Source organism: Diadema setosum, chromosome 10 (assembly GCF_964275005.1).
Source record: "Diadema setosum chromosome 10, eeDiaSeto1, whole genome shotgun sequence".
NCBI lineage: Eukaryota > Metazoa > Echinodermata > Echinoidea > Diadematoida > Diadematidae > Diadema > Diadema setosum.
In genome coordinates, this window is record NC_092694.1 from 3,436,308 (window position 1) to 3,460,021 (window position 23,714).

Consider the following 23,714-nt stretch of genomic DNA (forward strand, 5'->3'; position numbering starts at 1 on the left):
CTTTGAATGTGTGTCGATCGCGTGTGATCGTCATAAATTATCATTAACGTATTAGCTTACGTTCACTACTCTTGGTTGGAGGAGACCTACAGTTACATGGTTAAAGGCGCTGTCTCTTTCGCAGGAGCCGTACGTTTTGGCCCGTGAAATTTCAAACAAAATAACCTCATAGGATGATAAGCAAGAATAGTTTTTCTTTTGCCCTTTTTTCTTCAATTGACGTAATGTCATTTTCAGAGACTCCAACTCTCCCGCTTTCGACAGGAGATCTCCCGCCGAAAGCCCATTTTTTGCAAAATCTCCCGTTCTCCCGCTTGAGATTAAAATTTTCTCCCCCCCCCCCCCACGGCTCTGTGTCTCCAGCTTAAAATGATTTCTTACTAAGTGTCATCGTGTGTTGAAAAAAAAAAGCCTTAGATAGCACTAGAGAGCATCTAGAAACCTAGAGTTTCCAGGACCCTTAAGCGGGCCCTGGACCCCGACCGTAAGGAACTTCGAGCTTCCCGCACGTGATGTGCGCTTCGTGCACATTAAGTTGGAGTCTCCCGTTTGCTAGGGGTTTTAGGCGGGAGAATCTCCAGATCAGAAGGTGCTTGGGGTGGGAGTCTCTGCATTTTCGTCCAGGTATAAATCACATTCTCATGTAAACAAACACACTTGCTCTATATGCCTTTGTTTTGTATGGGAGGCTTCATTGCTTTTACTGCTGGTAAATCTCACAGGCTTGTGTATAGCTGTAAGAGCTCTCTGAACTGATCATATCAAATTATAACTATATTAGAGGGAATCTTATTGGTTATGTAAATAAGTGTCAAAGGTGATGTTTTAAAAGGCCAATGTTAATACCAAGATTGTTATTAAAACACTTAATTGTCATGTTTAATTTGTTCGTGTCGAGGATCACCGGGTAAATGCACTGTATGTATTCAAAAAGCCTGTAAATCGACTTAGTCGCACACGCACAGAATTTCTAGTTAGTTTGTGTGACAAAAAAAAAAAATGTGATCTGAATAATGTAGGTCCAAAAAGTTCAACTAAATATCTCAATATAACTTCAAGGTGCTATATCACATTCTTTTCTTTGTCGATCACAGATGACCGACATCTGATGACCCCAAGCGTATCACCTAACTCGTCTTCAGTGTGACGAGTTTCATATCTCGTTTGTTTTTGTTTTTGTTTGTTTGTTTGGTGTGGGTTTTTTTTTTAACAATAATAAAACCAGAGCAAACAATATGAAGGCCACAACTGGTAAAGTAGACCAATGTACACATTCTTTCTAACCATAATCTGAACCCTGAAACATAGCCCTGAACTGCGTTCATCGCTGGATCACTTTCCAAGGTTACGTACAAGCAGCAGTACGTGTCGGAACTGCGAAATAAAGCCGTCATCAATGATAAAAAAAAAAAAAATTTGGGTGCGAGACTATACAGTAAGTCAATCTGGAATAAAAATGGAAAAATGGAGGTTCTAGATCACGAATAAATGTAAGTTGTGTTGTGACACAGATTAGGCAACAATATTGTTTGTACAAAACAAAGAACAAGGTTCTATAGGTTAAGTTTATGGAAAAAAGAACAAAATAATGAATAATTTGCATATGAGAGACATATCATCATTATTCTGTGTTGGGTATACTCTAAACAAGTTTAATTCAGTTTAATTCAAGTGTCAGTCACTCCAACAATGTGTAAACGACGAGGGAAATGTTGAGATAATATGACTGAAGATTATGAGTTGTGATATCTTGATGCTGAGACAATAAAATAGTCCATAGTCATAGAGAGGTAAAAAAGTTTGAGAAAAAAAAAAAACACCCAATAAAAATAATGTACACTTTAAATGAAGTTTATTGTCAATGGAATGATGACTCGGGGTATATGATAATGCATTGGTCATAAATTTGATTATGACACAACATGAAATTTGCATTCAATTTGAATTGGTACTACAGCACGACATTACGCATGATTTTTTTTTTCGGCCATTGACGGGTTTCTGCCTGCATACACACAGCACCCAAACCAAGGATATGAACTTCGAAGGTCTGCTATATAAATTACCTTGTTCAGACAGCTTGGCCACTGTGTCCCATTTCTCTGTCTTCTGGAGTTCTTGTAAAAGGCTGTATATCGACGAGATATCAGTTACCAATCCCTTACGAATCACAAAATCCTCCATGTTTTCAAGCGAAAGAATATCTCCAAAAGAATAGGGTCTACCTCTTTGAAAACAAACACTGATCCCTACGTTCTTCACAAAATGTTATGAAGCGGTATTTGTGTAATTTATGTTTACGCTTAAGTAGGCTTTCGTTGTTGGCACTTATACAGTTGACTGGGATGGGCTGATTTCACGGAGCATGCGAGCGATTTGCGAAGGATTCAAATTTCGAAAAAAATGGCAAAGTCCAAAAATAGCAAAGTCCAAAAATGGCAAAGTCCACATATGGAAAAATTTTTCGATATTCGCCTTATCAGTCCTAATTTGCCCTTTAATGCTTTTCCATAATTTGCAAAACACACACACACACACACACACACACTACTGAACCTCAATTATCCGGCAATCGATCATCCGGAGTTTCTGCTATATGGACGCCAACTGGCTAGCATTCTATTTTTTTTTTCATATGTTCATGTATTTTCAGCTCCAAATCTCACTCAAAACAAACAAACGTTCACACATTGTTATGCGTAAACATGACGGGACATCATTTTCACAGAGAAAATTCATGAGCTCTTTCATCCCTGAAGAAGCATAGGAGGCCCCGAAAATTTGAATTGAATTGAATTGAATTTAATCAGCATAAAAACAACAGAGTAAGACATTGATGAACAATCATGACAGACACAGAGAAAAAAAAAACATAACTTTGGAATACATAAAGGCCCGGTCACACCGCCCGAACTTTGTAGGAGCGTTCCTTGAACGGTAGGGAGAGGGGGCCGAATTTCGACAACGCTCGTCACCGCCCACAAAATGGGAAAAATCGAAAACACGGGCGTTGCCTTAGCGGACCAGGGTGCACCGCTGAAGCCGGCGTTGCTTTAGCTTTGGTTTAACTGTAGCGAGCGGTAAGGGAGCGTTGGTTTAGCGGTGACGCAAGCGTTGATAGAGCGGCGTTCTGCGCATGCGGGCGTTGGCTCGGCGGGGGTTTAACGTTGGTTTAGCGGCGTGCCGCTTTTGACTACGGAGCTGAACGGATCGCTTTGATAGAAGTTCTGATAGATTTTTTTATAGAAGTCGATAATTGAAGTTCATCATGCCACGTGGACAAAAGAAGAGGAAGGCTGGAGAAGGAAAGGCAGCAGCCTCCAAGGAGATCATTACTGAGCAGGCAGCTGAACCAATGGAGTCAGGTAAATATTATGTGGCCCACTGGTTATATTTAACAACTGTGAAAAATTACTGTTATGTATTTTACTTGAGCATTTGAGCAAATTCGATATAAATGAGGTCTGCACTCAACGTCAGCTCAATTCCAAATGGGCTCCTGGTCCATTTCTCCCCGTATTTATAGCCAAATTCTGGTCCCGCTCCGACACCTCCATGCCAACGCCAAACCAAAGTTCATCACCGCAATGGATCGCTGCTTCAACGCCCGACACCGTTCCAGCAATCCCGCGTCCGCTCGTAAAACGCTTACAACCGCTCCACCAAAGTTTGTGCAACGTTTAATCACCGTCCGGGCAAAGCTGGCGAAGCAGCGGTGGTCCACCGTTCAAGATTTCTGCGTTAGCCTAGCGGACCCAAGCGTCCACGAACTTGCGTCTTGCGGTGCCAAACTTTGCCCTGGGCGTTGTTGGAGCGGTGGTGAACTTTGCCGGAGCGGAAAATTGTCCGCTCCGCACCGCTCGCAATATTTTGTGCAGCTCAAAACTTTCGGAGCGGTAGGAGGGACCATCAACGGTGGCCAAGCGTAAACGGCGTTGCCTTAACAGAGGCCAACTTCTGTTAAACGGTGGTGAACGGTTACGAGCGGTGATGAATTTTTTTCACCGCCGGCTCCAGGAACGCTCCAGCAAAGTTCTTGCGGTGTGACCGGGCCTTTAAGCTGAAGGGAAGCAGCCAACGAGGAATTAAGTTTCCTTAAAATCTGGCCGACCCAGAAAATCAATTTTAAAAAATGCATTGGTGGTAAATTTTTCATATTTATTAAAAGGAAAAATGAGATGAACAGATATACCATTGCAAGTACAAAACATAAAGCAATACAGCATGATACACAATACACTACATTTACATTACGAAGACAATACGAACAAAGTGAGTTACAATCATTAGATAGAATACATGTAATGCCAGCCAAGCATGTAAAAACCTAGGAATGATAATTTTGTATAAAATTCTCCTTAAGTTTACGTTTGAGTACATTAAAAGAGGTAACTTTACGAACATCATTTGGTATTGAATTCCATATAAGCGGACCTTGAAAACACAGATTTCTGAAATAACGATGTTCTTACTTTTGGCATGTGAAAATTCTCAGCGTTTCTGGTATAATATGAATGAATATTGCAATTGAAATAATGCATCAGAGAATCGGGTAAAAGCTTTCTATGCCATAAAAACATAAGATTACCTAAAATATACTTATATCTGTCATACAACTTTAAAATCTTTTGGGAATTAAAAATTGGTGAAGTGTGAGCTAAATAAGTTGAATGGTTAATAACCTTTATTGCACGTTTTTGTAGTTTAAGAAGTCTGTCTGTGTATATATTTGCAGCACTACCCCAAACGGAAAGACCATATTAACAAAAGGGCGCAATAATTGCATTATCATTTTAAGAACGACAGTGGGTAAAAAGTTAAGTCGAAAAATATCCCAATATTTTTTGAAATTTTGTTGCATATAATATTTATGTGATCTTTCCAAGTCAATTTATTATCAATTGTGACTCCTAAAAATTGCAAAGACACTTCATGCTTAATTTCAGATCCAGCTAAATGTATACTAATATCCTTAACATTAACATTTTTATTGGTGAATATCATAAAATGTGTTTGACTTGTATTTACTGATAATTTATTCATATATAACAATTCAAAAATTATACTTAGCTCATTATTGACTATCATTTGTAATGTTTGGGGATCATTATGAGATATAAAAATACTGCTGTCATCAGCAAACAATATATATCTAAAAAGCTCAGAAGCATTACGTAAGTAATATCATATATAAAAGAAACAAAAGAGGTCCCAAGATTGACCCTTGGCGTACTCCACACTTCAATTCTTTAGATTTAGATTGAAAACCATCCACAACAACATATTGCACTCTGTCGGGTAAATAACTGCGGAACAAATCTAAAACAACTCCTCTTATACCACACAAATACATCTTACTAAGTAAAATATCATGATCAAGACTATCAAAAGTCTTGCTGAAATCCAAAAATATGCCGATTAAAATTTCCTCATTTTCTGTTGCACACATCACATTTTGAATAAAATTGATTAGAGCATGAGAAGTGGAGTGTCTCTCCCTAAAACCATATTGGTTAGAAGTGAATATATTGCACTCTTTGATAAAGGATAATAAACGAACATTTGGATTTTCAATAAAAACCAAAGTAATACACTTATGCATCAACAACAAACAAATGTGATATTCTGAACAGTCAGGGAGACTACCTATTTTGAGGGAAGATTGAAATCCCCCCAAAGAGGGAACATTGAACCGCGAGCAGATGTTACGTAACGGAGCGACGCGATATGGTCAGAGCGAACCGTTACAGATGTTCTTTTTCCAGTCGCTATGAGAATAATTCACCGAGAGGGAGAGAGAGAAACACATGTACACACACGCGAGCGTACACACACGGAGGGTCATCCGCATCGAGTTGGAGGACGGATAGTTGTGTGTAGCTATTTTTAGCGCTCCTCTCTCTCCCCCTCTCTCCTCCATCGTTCTGTTGCTGCGTACCCGTGATCAGTGATGATGCTGATAAGCAAAATCCCCAATCACTTACCTTTCGCGACCCCCATGGCAGAAAAAACAAAACAGCAAGTGAATTGACCATGCACATCGACATTGTGTTGTAGGAAGGCGGAGCATGGTCGTGCAGACCTATGTTTTGATCGAAGTTAGAGCACGAGGAAGAGACATGCAAGTTTGAAGAACAACAAAAACCATCACAAGACAAGACTTATAGTGAGAGGTAATTATCATCTATTAACTCTATTTCAATTTCAACTATTTTAGTTAAAACCATATGTGATTGTGACGTGTTGATCAATTATTTTCTAGAGACAAAGTGAGGGTGGATGTCGCAATATAGTTCCCTGGTTCATTACCGTGATAGTGTACGTGTGATGTTGCGATGATCTAGATGAGGTAACCTTGTGGTTGCATGAGGCTTGTAACTTTTAACCCAGTGAGCATGATCGCAAGAGAGCAAGAAAGTATGAGGACACTGATGGTCATGTAGCAAAAGAAAGAACCCCGGAGCTCCGGCGGTCCGCAGTTGACGTTCGACGGCTGTGCGAGAGCTCCAGCGTCATGCAACCTATTAGAACACCTACGGTGGCGGTGCCTTCCGTCTCTTGCTCTTTTCATTCGGACATTCCACAGAAATACGGGCAAACCAGGAGTTTAGGGGACCGGACTATCTAAGTACAATACCAGTTCTCACCAACTCTTGATCATTTGACGAAAAAAATAACCGAATTGTTAATAGAAATATCGGCAAAAACATGACAGGCTACCACAATTCCCATAGACGTTGAAGCTCAGCGGTAACAGCGCTCACGTACGCACGGTAAGTGCGTGCACTGTGTTAACGCGATTCATGCATAGCGCATTGCAGACACACACACAGTCCGTCCCTGTGTTTCGTTTATTAATCACTGCAAAATAAGAACGCCTTGAAAGAAACTATGACACGGAGATTCAAAAAATATACTTTGGATTCGCGTTTTCATCCTTCAATTACAAATTTTCCTCACTTTATGTGAACATTGATTTTTGGAGGAGATAAACTTTATTTATTCATCTTTCATTGGGTGAAATTTCAATATCAACATTAAATGAGGTTTTTTTATGGTGAATTTTTAAAGACATGCATGTCAAAACGATGCAGTGATAGCCATTGACTTTGTACGCGTCGAGCTTCGGCCAGAGACCGCGGAAAGGTCATGAATAATTCATTAAGTCCAACTTTCCCGATTATTCGCGAATATCTCCATTCCCTAAAAATCGGCTGTCTCCCTGACTGCTGAACATTTTTTGAATCACTGCTTTCAAAGGCAAACGGGACCTTTAGTTAACGAAAACGAAGATTATAATGCAGCGTGTGTGAACGGAGCATCGTCTGTCTTTGACGGTCATTTTGAATAATCGAGAGTTCACACGATCGGAGCTGCACTTCGTGACCTTTTTAAGTGCAGCATCGCATGAACTCCCCCCCCCCTTTTTCTTCGCTGCTGCATTATATTTTCCTTAGATTTCTTTTCATTTATTTCCACTTTCATAATTGGTTTACAAAATTTGCAGAAAAAACAAACAAACAAACAAGAATGCGTGGTATAAAATACAATATTATGATATAGTGGCGGAATGATCAGAAGCGCAAGAATAGACTTTTTGAAATGATCAGAGAATATAGGGGCAAGCATGGTGTCACCGGACACCATGGTATTACCTGACACGCACATTTTTGCGTACTACTGACATTCTGTACGCTCGAGACCTTGTAGATTACCCTCACAGAACTTTGTGTGGACTGAAATCGCAAAAAAAAAGAACGCGACATGAAAATGTAAAAACGTGAAGAAATTCACATTTTACCTCAAATTTATAGCTGAGTGACACACACCTTGTCATAGTTAATAATTATGCATGTTTGAATCACATTTCACGACTGAAATTCTATGAAATCCCACTCACATGCAGGAAAAATGCTGAAGATTTCGATAGAACCAAAAGTTCACTGATCGATATCGGCAAAATGTGTAGCTATCGTCCTCAAACGCGAACGATGCGGAATAGTTGTGTGCTAAGGGGTCCGCAACTCGTCACCCGCGCGTGCAGCTCCCATAGACAAAGCACGTAAACTAGAAGTAGAGTCTAACCAGTTGCCTATTTCTCGCAAGGTTTTATTGCGTGAACTGTTCGAAATGTTCAAGACAGGCATTTTACCGTAAAATGCGAAATTTTAGCCTCATTTGCCGATGTTTTCTTTGTAATCCGTTCAGTGAGAATGTGTACGGTGATTTGTGGGATAAATTGTGATTCTGGTGCAAGGACTAGGTGCGAAAGATGTCGATTATTTCTTTGCGAAAATCGTGTCCGGTAATAGGCCTACAATGTGATTTTGCATCGCGCGAAAAGACAACTTCTTAGAGGGGTATGTTTGAAGCGATATTTTCTAAAAACTGGAGCGAACAATTGACAATATTATTAAGTTGGCTGAATTCGTAATTTCCAGGAGTCTGTGAATAAGTGATGTTATTTTTAGCCGAAATTTCATCCTCTTGAGTACGGAATTCAAAGCCACGTAAAAAAAGCGTCAGGTAATTGCATCTACCACCCTACATATCAGGAAGAAGATTATTATTAAGTTTCATGACAAACTTAATCAAGTACTTTTTAGTCCCAAAATCAAGTACGTATTAAACATCGGACTTTTTGCAGTGCGGTTCTATCATCTTTCCGCATAATACCGACAAAATATAACGTGTACCGATATGGAATCATCCTTAAGTATAATTTATATCAGACTAGTGTCTGGGCATGTCGAGTTGAGTAATTTTTCATTTTTATTTCATTTTTTTTTCTCTTGCACATTTTTTGTTTGCGCATCCCCATGTCTTTACTCTTACATATTCATCTATTTCTATTACATATTTAGGGATGGCGAAAAGCAGTTCCCATCACAGAGACATTAAAATTTGATTATTTTCCTTAGAAAGTGACTGGTGAGCATGCAATGAGAAACATGCCAGCTGTCTTGCTATCTGCGCGGCAGATCCAGTTTGGCAGATCTTATACAAACGTTACGTGGCAGCATTGAACAATATCTATTGGTTCGGAGGAGTGATTCTATGCATTCTCTAAAGGAAGAGTTGATGGTCGGCCTATGCAGAGGCGGATCCAGGAATTCCGCATAGGCCTTCGCTAGGGGAGAGGCCTTTAAAGGGGGGGGGGGGGTGGGCACAACCCACCCCCTCATTTTTTTTCTCCTTACTTTTTCGTGTTAACAAAAATTAAAGAGGGGCGCGCACCCGGTGCGCCCCCTCTGGATCCGTCACTGCTACATAATTGGTTGAGGCAAGAATTCAGCTTTTTAACTTTTTGGAAGAAACTTGCAATCCACTTTATTAATGTTAGAAGGCAGACGATTCTAAGAGGAATTCAAAGCTTATTGGATGAAAATTGGTTTTGAAATGACTGAGATATCCATAAACAAAGTGCAAAGGTAACGTAAAATATGCACTCCCTTGGAAAGGACCGGGCTTCATGTTTTCTAAACTCTTGTTTTGTTGTTGATAGGTAATTATAATTAATTGTGATGAAATATAAATTTGTAATGATGTATATTATGTTTACTGTTATTGTGAGTATAAATTATGTCTGTACGATTGTGTATATATTGAAAATTGTATTTATTCATATGTGTACATGTACATGAATGTACGTATGTATGTATGTATGCAGATATTCCTATATGTGTACACCCATATGTCAACAAGAAGAATTTCCTATATGGACAATAAATGAATCTGAATCTGAATCTAAGTCTAAAAGCAAAGGGATCCTATCAAAATGTGTGGGTCCCACCTTTTGGGAATCAAGGTACATTCGGATAATTCGTTTTTCTTTTTCCAAAACGGGAAAAGGAAAAACAGAATATAGAGCAAAAACCGTTTCTATTGTTGCGACCAAAATCACTCTGAGAATGATCGCACAAAAGAAACAATCAACTAATGTTCAGGCGGTTTATTAACAGTGATATGGTGGGTACAGACTCCTAATCGGTTTTCACATCAGTACAATAATGATCAATAGAAACAATTACAAATCGGTAATAGAATCACTTACATATTATGTTATCAAGTAGTCCTTTGAAAATGTTCAGATACGATGTTCGATGCACCGATGAATGATCCTTGACGCACCGATGAATGATTCCTCCGACGTAACTCCAAAGGCACAGGTTGCATTAATCCACAGTATAAATCCAGGGTAAGATCCACGATAGATGTCCACGGTATAATGTTCACAGCGAAACGTGTAAAATCCAGACGTTATGACGACCACGTCCAGTTGAGGCGTTGAATGATGATTCACTTTATAATGTCCAGCGAGGAATCCAGCCCGTCACAGCTTTGCCGTGATAATGTCCGTTGACACTAAAATATGGAGTCTCTCTCCAATGTAGGCAAATTAATTCTCTGCAGGCAAAATGTCTCCCAGGCCTTATCTCCACAAACACAGTTTGTATAGCAGGTCAGCAGGTCAGCAGGTAACACAGGACTGACAATAACAAGTCGCTTCAGAGCCAGAAGTGACGTAACTCTCAGAGCAGCGGTGTTGGGTACTCTGCCTACTGCAGAATTTCTCCAGCTTATATACTATCCATTCACCCCTTTCTAGTACATTCTGTAATTTTCTCCAACCTGGGGCCACATACCTGAACATACTAGCAAGTCCAAATTCCAGGAATCCTGGATGACTCACTGCCTAACTATGTGCATAACATCATTGCCAAAATTAACTACCAATCACATTGGGCTACAGGGACAGTGCCTCACTCAGCCAAACATGCAAGCACTTCCCAGAATTTTCTGGAATGGGTTAAATCATTCTAGATTGAGTGAGCTATAATGTATTTCCTGTCACATACATACATGTACTATAGCTACATTGTATACCACGTAGAAAATTCTCCACTGATCTGGTCAGCCTGTATGTACTATATCTATATCATATAGAATGTTCTCCATTATTCTGGTCACCCTGTGTACATACAATGTACACATTAAAACAGCCATGCATACAGCCTTGATACATTAAACATGTACATAACTACTTGTGTGTACATTTGTGACACTATTTTCATCATTTTACACAGAAAAACGGTCGTATTTTAACGACTTATGTCAGGGATTTAACTTAAAAAGATTAAAAATCGGGAAACGAACTTTTTTTTAAACTGTTTTCTCAGTTTCTTGTTTTCCCTTCTTATATTCATAAATTCAAAATCAAACATGTTACTGATTCAGTATTTCTGTTTTCAAAATGCAAAATCAAAAATCAAACACGTTACTGATTCAGTTTTCCTATTTTAAAAATGAAAAATTGAAAATCAAACACTGTTCTGATTTCGTTTTTCTGGTTTTGCTTTTAATTTACAAACGGAAAATAGAACCGAATTATCCGAATGTACCTGGATTTAGAACACAGTTTCTGATTTCCTTTTTTCGTTTTTGCTTTTCAAAGTGACAATCAGAAAATTGAAGACTGTCCTCAACGACGAGAGCAGATATTAGTTTTTAATAAACAGAAAAGGGGAAAAACAAATTTTCTTGCAACTATAATGCAGATATTTTTCTGTATTAGTCTGCTATAGGCATATACTGGTTACAAAATGAAATGTAACAGTAACTGTTGACATGTGACAACTTTTATAATGTGGAATTCAGATCTATATCTTTTTTTGATTGTGGCTTTGGACATAGCCTATCTTCCCCGCCGGCGCGCGCAAATATGATTTGTCAGCATAGTGCATAATATGCCCCACGTATAATGTGTACAGCTATTGAACCGCTGCACATTCCACCCACGCGGCATGGGAGACCTCTTCATCGCTCTTTCTCAGCCGTCCAGGCTTTATCTCCTCGTCTTAACAGAATCTTTTCACATTGGCAGAGGATGCACCTCTGTAACAGTACTCCCAGCTTTCACCCAGTTCCACCCATTTCTATCCTCGAAACGGTCTTCCAGAGCCATTTTAAGGGTATGCATATTTTGATGCAATTAATGTAGGTTTTTCCATTCATTTTCAAACTTGTTTCATTCAATTTCACAAATTTTTACTTCAATTTCGTCGCAGGATGTCAGGAATAGGCCAATCTTACTTTCAAATTCGTCTTTCGTCGTTCATTTTCAAATAGTCCTTTCAGTTTAGTCATTTGGCATACATTCTCGTCATTTACAGTTCAAATTCGTCAGTCTCACTCGCAGCAGTAAAAACAGCAGGATCGATTTCGTCTTTTGTCAATCATTTTCGTTAAATTTTCATTCATATTCGTCTCATATTTCTATCCGGTGTGATTTTCCAGTCATTCATGTATTTTTTTTTTCTGTAACCGTTCACACTTTCCATTCAGGAGTTAACATACACAGAAGTGCCCCCCCCCCACACACAGAAACACAGATACAGACACACACACAAGCAATCCGAGTACACACTGATACAAACAGCCGTACCGTCTCGCAAACGAAAACACTGACAAACTATTTCTAGGCAAACATGGTTAAAGACAAAATTTAAGTGTAGAATATTGTAGCCTGTTTAATATCAAAGAATGGATAACATAATTATGTTTGCTGCTTTCCAGGGTACAAAAATTAAAGTTTGCTTCATGCATTATGATGCGAAAACCTGAACATTACGAGTTAAAGTTCAAAAGGTGACACTGACATACTGTCCTGGGTTATGTCTTTTGACTGTCGTTAACCTTTCAATCAATTTTGGTTGGCAGTCATGTTTTTAGTAATGTGTAACGATACAATTTACGAGAGAAAGTAAAAATATGTCGGCTTAAAGTTGGTTCACCATCAAAATAAAGAATCGACAACGTCTGACTAATTTGAATTTGAGGAGTGGCCAGGAGTGTGCATGTGTGCAGGACATGTCTTGTGTGCAGCTCATAAATTTACCCAAAATTTGCCTTTTGGAGTCATAATATTGGACATGAATTTTGTTATATGGATTTGATAATGGATGGTGACATTGTTGATGCTGATATTTAGGGATGTTTTGTTCGCGAAACAACTTTTGTGGGGAGCTTTGTATACTCAGCTGTCTGGCTTTCTGATTCAGCAGTTTCACTTTGGTCCCATCTATCGATTTATGTGTTTGCAAGTGAATGTTATGACATGGCAGTGCTGTGCTACATGTACATGGATCATAAATGGCTGGAATTTGTTGTCATTCATGGGGATCATCATTAATTGGCAAAGCCTAAAAGCTCCTCAAAGGAAATAGGTCTTGGAGAAGGATTAGTCTAATCTCTGAATCGGCTTGTTGTATAGCCACTTGAAGAATATGGAGGTATATTCAGTTTACTTCTTACAACACATACATGTAATGCAATATGAAATGGCACAACACCATACTGTGCTTTGCCGTGTAGGACCTACTGATACTTTATGCACTAGTTTGTATTGCTTCACATCATATTCATCATCACCGACATGATCATGATTATGGATACCAAATCTTCGATGGAAGGTGTGGAAAATCCTCAGAACAAACCAGAAACCTGTTAATTCTGATGAAAACTTTTATGTATGAAAGATCACACAAACAAGCACCACAGAATAGAGCTGGTCATCTGTATGATGCTCTGTTTGTCACAACCTCATCTTACTACAATCAGGTGACCTGGAGCTGAACCCTGGACCTTGCACACCAAAATTTCCATGTGGATCCTGTAATCGAGCTGTGACATCTAGGTCTCGAGGCATTCAGTGCGATGGGTGTGACTTTTGGTGTCACGCAAGATGTATTAATTGGCATGGAGTCTAAAGAGTACAAGGACCTGGGGAATAGTTCTGCTGTTTGGTTTTGCAACCACTGTGGCCTCTTGAACATCAGTCCAACAATTTTTTCAATATGATGTAGAAACAAGGAATTTCTTTGAACCACTCAACAGTGATCCCAACGGAAATGTTAGAAACCAGCACAGCATGTTTAACCCACAATCTCCCCTGATATCGGGAAGCCATGCCAGTCTTCATCCCCGCGAGCCAAAATCTCCATGCAGCAGAAATGCGATCGCCGGGCCATTCTTTGAATATATTGAATATAAACTGTCAAAGTCTTCCAGCTAAGAAGGAATCCTTTTCCTGCCTCATAAATCAACACAAGCCTGACATCATTGTAGACACAAAGTCATAGCTCACAACTCAACATACTGACAACGAATGCTTTCCAAGTACGCAACACTATAATGTGCTGCGACGTGATCGTACAGGAAATGCCCAATGGTGGAGGAGTATTCATTGCAGCAAAAAAATGACCTTATATTGACGAGGGAGGAAACCCTAGAAACAAATTGTGGAATACTTTGGTGCAGCCTGAAACTTGCTTCCTCTAATTAACTTTTCATTGGGGCCTACTATCGACTGCATGAAGGCGATGCTGATAGTCTCGCTGAACTGGAGATTTCCTTGTTACGCATGTGGACAATGCCATCTTACTGGGAGGTGACTTCAATTTTCCAGGCTGGAAGTGGGGTACGAATGAGGTCAGTAACTGTAATTTCCCATCACTACACTATCAGTTTGGGGATATAATGGATGACGAAGGTCTGACACAGATAATTGAAGAGCCAACCAGGAAAACCAACATACTGGATCACTTCTTGATAAACAATCCCTCGCTTGTTAGGGAAGTTTCTGTCATCCCTGGTAACCATGACTGTCCCATGGTAACCTTAAACACAATTAAGAGTCAGTCAGAGGAAGAAATTTCCAAAAGGCAAATTCAACAGTACCACAAGGCCGTATGGGAACAGTTTGCTACCCACATGCAGTCTATTGGTGAGGAAATCATTTCCAAGAAATACAGTCTTCATATCAATGACATGTGGATGCTATTCTCCAAAGGCATCCACAGTGGTATAAAAAACTTCATCCCACACAAGATGTCCAAAAGTAACCCTGACCTTCCATGGTTTATCCTCAACTAAAGGCACTCCACAACAGAGGTGACCGGCTCAACAAAAAGCGAAGGTCCCAAGCAAGTAGAAAACAAGACAATGAAACCCTTCAAAGGAGTTGAGAAATCACAAAAGAGAAATACAGCAGGTCTCAAGACAAGCTTACTGGTCATATGTCAAGAAATCATCACTTCAGGTTCTGATGACCAGAATGATCGAATACCAATTAGGAATGAAGAAATTCTGGCAATTCATAAAATATAACCGTACTGATTCTTCCTCCATCTCGAACTTGAAGAAAGATGGGAAAAACATCACTGGTCCAGCTGAGATGGTAGATGCATTGAATCAACCGTTTTAATCTGTTTTCACCAAAGAGGAATGGTCTCGACACCGAAGACTATAACTTGTGGTGTCCCGCAAGGGTCAGTTTTGGGGCCAACACTCTTTTTGATATTTATAAATGATTTGCCACGCTCTTGCTCTTTCTTTAAATTCAGATTGTTTGCCGACGATTCAAATATTTTTCATACTTATGCTGCTCGCCAAAAAGAAATAGATGTGAATGACGTAAATGAAAACCTGCACAAAGTTCAAACATGGTGTAATGCCAATAAGATTACAATCAATTTAAAGAAAACAAATTATATGGTAATCAGAAGAAAACGCCAGTTAGTTTCGATGAGGGGTGCGATAAAACTATCTGACACAGACATTGATGAAGTGAGTGTTGCATCCTTTATCGGAACTCCAGTCAGATTGATTGTCATCTCACTTGGAAACCTCACATTCAATTCGTAAATAAATGTGTTCGAAGGAAAGTAGGTGTATTGTATAAATTAAGACAGTATGTTCCGCAGCGCATTCTTGTGCTTTTGTATAAATCTTTTATACAACCACACATATTATATGGTATTGAAGTATGGGGCAGTACTTATAAATCTCACTTAAATTGTATAATATATTTCTCAAAAATGGCTCTGAGAGCTATAACATTTTCGACTTTACGAACACATTCAGAACCATTGTTCCAACGATTCAAACTTCTAGATGTTGTTAGGTTACATAAGTTCTCAGTTTTAACATTTATGTACGATCTCTGCAATGGAACTATTCCGCACCCTCTGTATGACTATTGCCAAATTGTGCATCATACTTACAGGACAAGAACAAATGAAAAAAGAATGTTGTACTTACCAAAATTTAGAACCACACAGGGACAATTTTCAATTTCTTACTTAGGACCAAAACTTTGGAACACATTGCCACGAGAAATGCGTGAACAAATCAAAAGATCTACATTTCGTAAATGCCTTGCAGATTTCCTTCTCTAATAGATATTGTATCAAGTATAATTAGTTTTCTATGTTAGAAAATACATGATGTACGTAGTATTTAAGTATTAACAGCCATTTCAACCAACCATGTAATAATTTTTCGTTTGTGTTTAGCTTTTAGTATGAAGATCAAGGTGACAAATCTCGACTAGCACGTGTGCTAACTTTTGGTTTCCTTGTTAACAACAACTTTGTAGAATTACGCTACATGTATCACATTTAAATCTCAAATGTCTTCATTTAATCATGTTATTGTAAAGGAGTAATAGATAAGTATTTTTTTTTTCATATATGTATGTATATACAATTGTATAATGATTGAAAATGTACATGTTCAAATGTTGTTGCTAATAAAAACTTCAAACTTCAAACTTCAAACTTCAACCTGATGTCCCTCAGGATTTGTTGCCAGATACATCACCACACTCCAGCTCCTGCTATTGCTCCAACTCTTACCTGTATCTTCAAGAAATCATATGAAACAGGTCAGATTCCTAATGACTGGCGCCAAGCTAATGTTGTTCCTGTGCTTAAAAAAAGCAATAGTATAGTGATCCTGTAACTTATAGGCCCATCTCACTCACCTGTATCTGTTGTAAGATGATGGAACATAAAATTGTCATCACCAGCATATGACACATGCATCTACAAACAACATTTTGTACCCACTTCAGTTTCAATTTTGGTCGGGCAGATCATGTGAGATGCAACTAATAGGATTTTTCGTGACCTTCATGGCAACATGCAGCAGGGGAAGCAGACTGACGTCCTGGTACTTGATATGGCCAAGGCATTCGACAAGGTGGGACACAACCTACAGAAGCGACTCATCAAGAAGCTTGAGTACAATGGGATTAAGAGATGCACTATCAGATGGATTAACAGTTTCCTTTCTAACCGGACACAGAGAGTTGTAGGCCCCTACTGGAAGGGGCGTCATCATACACAGCAGAGGTGAAATCAGGAGTTCCTCAAGGATCTGTCCTCGGGCCATGTTTGTTCCTGTTTTTCGAATGATCTTCCTGACACACTCGCTTATTTGCCGATGATGCTCTCATGTACTTGACTGTCAAATGCAAACATGATGCAGTGCAACTTCAAGAAGACCTTGATAGGATCACAGACTGGGGGAAGAGATGGCTTATGGAATTCAATCCACAGAAATGTCAAGTACTGAGAACCACACGTTGCAGACAGAAAATCAATTACCAATACATTCTTTATGGCAAGAATCCGGAGATCTACTCTTCTGCCAAATACCTGGGTGTGACTGTTTCTTCTGATTTAAGTTGGAACAAACACATCGATGAAGTCTGTACCAAGGCAAACAAGACCCTTGCCTTCTTGAGAAGAAACCTTCGTGAAAAATCTCCTAAGACCTAAACTCAGAACACTTGCCTACTTCACTCTAGTTCGTCCACTGGTAGAATACAGTGCTCCTGTTTGGGATCCCTGTACAGCTAGAAACATCAATAAGCTGGAGATGGTGCAAAGGCGAGCAGCGCGGTATGTCTGTAATCGCTTCCACAACACCTCAAGCGTAAGTGACGTGCTGCAAGTGCTGAAGTGGCCTAGTCTGCAACAGAGACGGGAATATATGCGCCTCATTCTATGTCTTCAAGATGCACTACCAATTAGTCAACTTTGATACAAGCACTTATATCACTCCAGTACACCGAGCCTCACGACACATCCATTCAGAGGGCTACGAAATACCATTTAACAAATTAGCCGCACAGACTACCACCTATTTTCATTCTTTCACGCACAGTGCGAACATGGAATGCCTTGCCACCTGATACATCTTCTACCTCACCTCTGCAGATGCCTTCCGCCAACGACTGGTGGAGGGGCTGACAGCGGCATAGGAGTGGCCACTCTGTTTTTACTCGCACCCTGTTATGGCACTGATGCACCCCAAATGAATGTTATTATGTTTTTATGCATCGAGAGGGCATTATACCTGTCCTGCACACAATGCACAAGCCTACAATAATCTTCAGGTGTGAAGGATGTGGGCGTAACCCGCGAAGAAGAAGAAGAAGGAGAAGAAAAAAAAATCATGAAATTAGTGAACAAAAACGAATTTGATCTTCACATACATGCGATCCGTCAGTGGAAGGGATGAATTTGAATGACAATTGACGATTTTGAATGCTATAGGATAATTATGTCTTCGAAAATGTTTGACGAAAAACGAATTACAATGACAATTAACGGAATTGAAGTTAGGATTTGCGTCCCACGTGCTTCTCAGGACGAAATTGAATAATAAATCTTTGAAATTGAATAACAAAAGTGCGAAAATGGATGGGAAAACCTAAAGCATGTAATACTGTAGCACAGCAGCGGTATTTGGACCATAAAGATATATGAAGAGTTTGTTTACAAAAACCGACAAGTCCATTTTTGAAGATTTTGAAATACGGTATCTGTCATAAAGTACAAAATAATACCTTTTAAATGATAATACACTGTATATTGGTCACTACACATAAAGGAACATTTTGAAGTGTTATGGTCAAAAGAACCAAAAAATGTCTTATTATTCTCTTTATTTTTCTTGACTTTTAATCGTCAATATCTCCATTTTAAAGATATGGACTTATCGGTTTTTGCAAACAAACTCTTCATATGGACTGGACACTGCGCCTGTACATGCATATAAAATATGCACCGCATGTTCTGCTTGTTATTGAGACGCTTTGTAATGTTGAGGGCAGTCTTCAAATTCCTGATTTCTTTTCTTCTTCTTCTTTTTTTTTTTTTTTTGCAAAAGCAAAAAACGGACAAAGGAAATCAGAAACTGTGTTCAATTTTCCCTTTGTAAAAGCAAAAACAGAAAAACAAAATAAGAACAGTGTTTCATTTTCAAGTTTGCATTTATAAAATAGGAAAACTGAATCAGTAACGTGTTTAATTTTGAATTTATGAATAGAAGGGAAAACCTTAAGAAGCTGAGAAAACAGTAAAACAGAAAAACAGTCCGTTTCCTGATAGTTCCCTGATATAAGTCATTAAAATATGACGGATTTTCTGTTTAAAATGATGAAAATAGAAACGGTTTTTTGCTCAATATTCTGTTTTTCCTTTTCCTGTTTTGGAAACAGAATAACGAATTTCAATTATCCGAATGTAGGCCTACCTGGATTTTTATCGCTTTGTTTTAGATATCTCAGTAATTTCAAAACAAATTTTCATCAAATAGACTTTGAATTCATCTTACAACGTACGTTTGTTATTATCATCATTAAGAAAAAAAAAGAAAAAAGAAAGAAAGAAAGAAAGAAAGAAAGAAACGTCGGACACGTCAAACCCACTTCCGGCGCCAAAACTGTTCAACTCTGTTGTTACGCAATCAAACCCAGTGGCCGAGAGCTAGCTCGGAGTTTCTGGGATGTCCGTGTTCTGCTAGTTTGCAGGCACAAACCCTTGTTGGTCGTATAGGAGTCTGCATGCGCCAAGACTAATACACGCACCACTACACTGCATCCTCTCCCAACACAGGGCCTATGGGACAGTGCCAAAGTGGTGCATGTAGTAGTCTTGGTGCAGACTCCTTTACGACCAACAAGGGTTTGTGCCTGCAAACTAGTGTTCTGCTGCTGACAGGCCTTGAAGCACGTGCTTTTCGATGTCTGTCTGCATCACAGTCTAGCTCCGTACACGTGTTGCGCGCATGCCGTGGTGCAATGTATACAAAATCTGCATTGTAGCCAATCTGTCATGTCATAGAACAATACACGTTAGTGCAAGTGCTCAATTGAACTATACGGCGCGCTGTGAAACCAAGGAGGCTTATCATGGGGGACGTGATTTTCAAATGCATTGGTAGGTCCAATACCTGTCGGACATAAAGTTTTCACGTAATCCTGTGCACAGTACTGGTTTATTCGGCTCATTCATAAGTTTCAGAAGAGGGCATAGCATAATAAATGAAATCCTCTACCTTCTGGAATCAGAATGCCAGCTCAACTTGTGAACGTTATTTGTGACTGTCGTCTGTTGTCCCACATATTGATAATAATGATATTACTGTGAGCCTTTAAAGCCTGAGCAAACATGATTGAGGTTTTGAAAGCGAATCCGGTCAAAACGTCCCCACGTCAAAACGTCCCCGCCGTGTTCCAACCAAAACGTCCCCGCTTTTGTCCGCGCGCGACGCTAGTGTACTTTCGCACCTGTTTGTCGAATGACCTCCAAACATGCACAAACTCACCCTAGTTATCCAGTAACCTGAATACTTGCATCTGAGTGAGATTCGAGTCCAGTAGAAATGGAATTTTCACCATTTTTTTTTTCTTGTCACTTATCTACTTATGGGAATAATCTTGATCGCAACTACTCGCTCGGTGATCACTGCGTTGCATCGAATTCGCGTTGCATAGGAGCAGACACCGCGCACGGCAGCACAGCTAGCTAGCAGCGACCTAACCTACCTAAATGCTGCTCTAAATAACAAAATGTCTTCACATTTACCGTTATGAATTGATAAGTGATACTTAGATTTTATAAAAAATTTATGACATAGAACATTTTGACCCGACGACGTTTTGGTGCCAGCTGGGCCCGGGGACGTTTTGGTCGTACCCGAGGACGTTTTGGTCGTACCCGAGGACGTTTTGGTCGTACCCGAGGACGTTTTGGCTCGGGGACGTTTTGACGTGGGGACGTTATGACCGGTAAGCGATTTTCCAATTCAACTGAAATTGGTGTTAAACTATGACCGTCATGTGATCAAGGCGAAGACGGGTCATTCCGCTGATGACAGCTGTAAAATTTACTTAACTCAACTGTATTTACAGACTCTTCTTCTTCTCCTTCTTCCAGTAAAGTACAGACCGCCGTTGGCGTACCGGTATCGTACTTGTGCTTGTGAAGTGCCCAGATGAAAAGTGCGAGTAAAAGGATCACTACAGATTTTATATGTGCAGTTAAAAAAGACAGAAGAGGTTTAACGAAGCCTACATCTGTTGCACCCCTGTTTGAAGAACTGTAACATGTTCAAATGTTAGGGAGGTGCTTCTACTTCTTGTCTTGGTGGTAAAGAGTTCCATAGTTTAATTGCGTCAGGAAAGAATGTCTTCTGATATGTTTGGGTTCTGCCATACGGGATTTGAAATTTGTTTGGATTCCCTCGTGTAGATGGTCCAGTGGCTGGTATGAAGTGTTCATGCGGGATGTCGACCAGCCTGTGGATTATGGACCATGCACACTCTCTGCTGAGCCCTTCTCTCCTGAAGAGTGGCCCACTGAAGTTGCTTTAACATGTCAGTTACTCTGCTTGTACGGCTAAAATCTCCTACAGCAAAGCGAGCGTAGCGGCTCGACTCGAGTCGAGTCGTGTTGACAGCTGAAAATGTAACTGTTAGATCTAACTTGTTAGCCAAGTAACTCCGTTATAACGAAATGCTCGGGACCGGCAGTTTTCTTTCGTTATAACGAAATTTCGTTATAACTGAACAAATACCACATATAATGAAAAACACGGAAACAACGATATATGTGTGTGTTTGTGTATTATGTTTGCTGAATACTCATCATACACTGAAAAGCTATGTGAAATGGAATGGAATTATTACAAATTATACAATATAAACGTAAGTTCCCCTCAGAAACTGCGTGACAAAAGGAGGGAACACGCAGTGATGTGAAGCGTTCGCTCGTGCAGAGATGCTATAAAATGCTTGTTCTGCTACGTATTTTCGAAAGCAATTCGCATTTCGTTACGGTTCAGAGCACATTTCTTTTGTTTTTCTTTGTCAGTGGCGCCCGGAAAAGACTTCGTTATAACGAGAATTTGCTATAACCGTGTTCGTTATAAGCGAATTTTGTACCATAGACTTTAATGGTGTTATTTTTGGGACCAGAAGTTTTACTTCGTTTAAACGAAATTTCGTTATAGATCTAACCGTATTTGTGTAACGGGAGTGCAATGTATTTAATTCATCAGCAAAGTGTTGACATAATCGGAATGTATGATATAATAGTGAGCTCTTCATGCATTAACTCTGTCACCATGTACAGTAATGTACCAACAGGGAGCTCGAGGGATCAGCCGCAGCACAGTACAAGGTCGACTGGCCTGGCGCGTGAATTTCAAGTGAACCGGAAAGGCGATGGAGATGACGTAATTTGAACGCGTTTGTGATGTGAGTTAAGTTTATGCTTCCCCTCAATCAGCGTTTCTGTGCGAACGCCGATCGTAAACGCACTATTTTGTGCGTTTTGAAACGACGTTTTGAAACGGTGTTTACCGGTACATCAAAATGAGCAAGGACGCAACCGCGTTTTGAAGTAAACCCTTATCAAAATGCTGATTCTGGCCCGAAAAGGGGAAGCATAAAGACGGCCTAAGTAACTAGTCCATTTCTCTGCATTGAATTTGGTATAGCGTGTATACAGCCATGATGGCAGCCGTTCCTGAGATAACTTGAGCGTTTACGCGATATTCATATTTTGCATATATGCCACCTTTGCCAGAATTTGCTGTATCACCAGTGTTCGATCGTAACGTGTTGTGAATGCGTTGAATCTCTCGCACAGCATGGAGTACATGGAGTTCCGCGCTCTCGTAGTGTGATGTACTATGTATACAGTTTCGCCCGCGCGTTACTTACACGTGCGCTGATACTTTCACATAGGCAGGGCGAGCGCACGTCGCGAATGTGGAAGAACGGACATATGGGGTCGAATGATGGTTGCATGGCAAGCGTTCGGATCGTGCACGCTACTTTGCTTTCGCTGCTTATGATGTCGAACATTGGGCCACTTGCTTTAGTTTGTAACATGTTTGACATTCTTTGTTAAAGTTTGTATTCAGGAATTCAGCAACTATTCCTTGGGATTTACAGGGATATGCTGGAAAAGATCGAAACAGCAAATCTGTTTCAAAGATCTCGGCTCATTCATGATGACACAATATAATTTATTGTATAAACTCATATGTAGTATATACGTTCAGGTGATGATCATCGACATGCATTCACGTGACGAAGCTTGTCCTCGAGAAGGAATGGTAGCTATCCTCAAGGATACACCCTAGGCTCCCTGCCCCCCCCCCCACCCACCCTATAACCACACTTTCCTATCAACAAGTTCTGTCCACAAAATACACTCGATCAGGGATCCCCTGCAGCTCTTTGAGACAGCGCTTTTAAGCCCCGAGATATCTTGTGGTGCATGGGTAGCTATCTTTGACTTAAACTCCAACACAGAGTCCACTATGCTATCAACAAGTGTGTCTACACGGTGCCTAAACTAGTCTATCCTCAAAGATAGCTACCCCTAAGGTTAGGGATCCCCATCTGAACTTATTTAAGCTATTGAGATATGTACAATATAAGTATTGTAGAAATCTGTTGAGTTGCTAAGTAGAATGTTTGAAGTTGTTTTTTTTTTCCTATCTTTCTGCCCTGTACTGAATAGAAACAAACAAGAAAGGACAGGAAAACAACAATAACACTGAGTATC

At 39.8% G+C, this 23,714-nt stretch overlaps 1 pseudogene; it reads left to right on the forward strand.

Moving 5' to 3' along the window:
• Positions 1-16,983: 16,983 nt before the first annotated feature.
• LOC140234413 (uncharacterized) lies at positions 16,984-18,040 on the forward strand (annotated as a pseudogene).
• Positions 18,041-23,714: the final 5,674 nt, after the last annotated feature.